This window comes from Tupaia chinensis, unplaced genomic scaffold (genome assembly GCF_000334495.1).
Source record: "Tupaia chinensis unplaced genomic scaffold, TupChi_1.0 Scaffold000313_1, whole genome shotgun sequence".
Taxonomy (NCBI): Eukaryota; Metazoa; Chordata; class Mammalia; order Scandentia; family Tupaiidae; genus Tupaia; species Tupaia belangeri.
In genome coordinates, this window is record NW_006159806.1 from 2,150,318 (window position 1) to 2,152,984 (window position 2,667).

Genomic DNA, 2,667 nt, shown 5'->3' on the forward strand with positions numbered 1-2,667 from the left:
TCCCAAATCTGTTGCCAACAGAGACCAGCTATCATTCAGTCTACTCATTCAATTTTGTGAATGTACCACTACTCTCTGAAGACAGCCAGACTGAGAGTGCTTGATGAGAGGGGCCAGATTTATCTGACCACAGAAGCTTACTTTTGCAGAATAGTTATTTTCTTCTAGTAGATAACTAAGGCCTAGAGGGGTAGCTTGGAATAAAAGGCCCACAGATAGCTTCAGACTTCCTACTTACCCATCATTTCTTATGATTTTTGATACACCGTTTTTTTTTAATTTTATTTTTAAATTAAATTTAATTTTTTAAAATTTTTTGAGTTTTTTTTTTTTTCTATAGGGCATGTGCGCTCACCAGAAAGACAGGGAGAGAGACAGAGACAGAAAGCAAGAAATCACGCCCCAGAGGGAATGGCCACGCTGCAATCCCTTCTCCTCCATTCTCCTCTCAGGATCTTGGGAACGCACGCACACGCACCTGGTATGAGTTTAAGTCACCGGGTCCAGGACTTGAACCACTATCGACTACATGGGAATTCAGCGACATAGCCATTATGCTAACTGCTGGTCACTGATTCACACTTTTTAATCAAGTACCATATGGAAGTTTTGTCATCCCCTGCAAACAATATGTTACTTTTCATTCCTATGTTTTTATTCTCCAACTTCCTTGATAGCAGTACTTTTTTTTCTTCAACTCCTTTCATCCCCTCATCCTTACTGTATTTCCCCCCAGCTAACCTTATTCATTACAGCTTTTTCATGTATCCACTTGTCTGTAGAGTTTTCCTTCACCTTTTATAAGTTACTTTCCTTCATCTGAACTTTCATGAAAATCTGGGCATTACTTAACTATGACATGCTAATGAAGCAGGTCAGCTTAGAGGTGTAGCAGGACTGCAGCCTTTTTGAAATTAAGAAAAGCCTTTGGGACCAACTGATGGTATAATGATTACATTGCTAGACTCCCACATAGTTGAACGCAGTTCAAGTCCTGGACCCAGCAACTTGGAACTCACACTGGCTGCGTGTGCGCATGTGCTCAAAATCCCAAGAGGAGAATGGAAGAGAAAGGATTGCTAGTGTGGCCATCCCTCCTTGGGGTGATTTCTTGTTTCTGTCTCTTTGTCTCTTTCCATCTTTCTGGCAAGCGCTTGCACCCTATAGCAAAAATCTCTCAAAAAAAAAAAAAAAGGTTTCTAATGAGAACACTTTGACCAAGTGCTTAGTCATAGGGAAATCTGTTTGAGGAATGGTTAGATGAGCAAACAGGAATGGGTATTTGAAGTAAAACAAGGATCAGGGTAATTGGATAATTACTCAGGGGGAAGCAATTAACTCTGTTTTTAGCAAGGAATAATTTGCACGTGCTTCTATCTTGTAACCATAAATGTTGAGAACATGTTGAGCTTCTCGAGAGTTTGGTGGTACTATAGCCTAGTTACGGAAGTCAACTCCCTTCTTCTGCAGCCTCTGCCTCTTGTTTCATTGACTTGGAGAAGTAGCCTGACTTGGTTGGCCCTAACAGTTGATACTATGAGGATCAATCTGTGGAAATTACCCCAGGAATCTACCTGCAGCTTCTGGAACTAATTAGGTGTGGGGACTTTCCAAGCACTCGAGACAGAGATCTGCCACATGCTCTAGTTGGACTAAGGACAGCGATTGGGAGCAGGCTCACTCAGGTTTAGGTAAGTGAAATTCGTTTGTAAGTTGGTGACTCTAAGGCCCTTTCCTGCTTGGGTTCTATTTCGGAAAAGGAACCATTTGGTCGCTATGGGAAGGTGAAACTATGCTCACTTGAATTTGAAGTTCACTTTTGTAATGTGTATGCTTTTTGTAGTTGGTAATGTAGACGTTGTAATTTGTGTTTTGTGCATTTGTGAGGGTGACATAGGTTCTAAAGTTTGAGAGAAGGAACCATTTGGATACCATGGGAAGGGAAACTAACCTTGCCTGAATTTCATGTGCACTTTTGTAATCGGTGGAATTTTGTTCTTGATGATGTTGACATTTGTGTTGCATGCCAATGTTTGTGAGAGTGTTCTGAACGGAGACCCAAGTTTAGTTCTTTCAGATATCATGGTCCTTAATATTGTTGGTTTAATTAAAAGAGCTGTATTTTCTGATTTATCAGCAATGTAAAGTAAACATTTACCATACTATGAAGAATTTAACAACAACTTAAAATAATAACTAGCTTTTTCTGGTATCTTGGTTTACACAGATGGCTGAGGCATATGGTTTTGGAAGTCAATTAGGTGATTGTAAATTGGATGTTTAGAGATGGACTTTTCAGATAAGTTGAGAATTTAAAGTTATGAGAAATTGAATGATGGCTAGTCATAGAATGTTTGAGGCATTTTTAATAAGTTAAAGTACTTCGATTAACCTGAAATATATAGTGTTTCACTTTTGGCTTTCTATAGCTTAGAAAAGATATTGGGGTCAGTTAACAAGGTTGTTTTACATTGAAAAGTCTATCAAGAAAGCAAATAGTGTTAAAAATTATAGGATGACTATCATAAGCTGCTGGTATATGACTTCAATGAAAACTTGCCTGCTTTATGAAAATTAAGGTTACTGAGAGTTCAAAGTCTGGTTAATATGGATTTTGGTCTGAATCAGAGGTTGTTTAAGGTTGTTTCCAAAAATATACTTATAAAA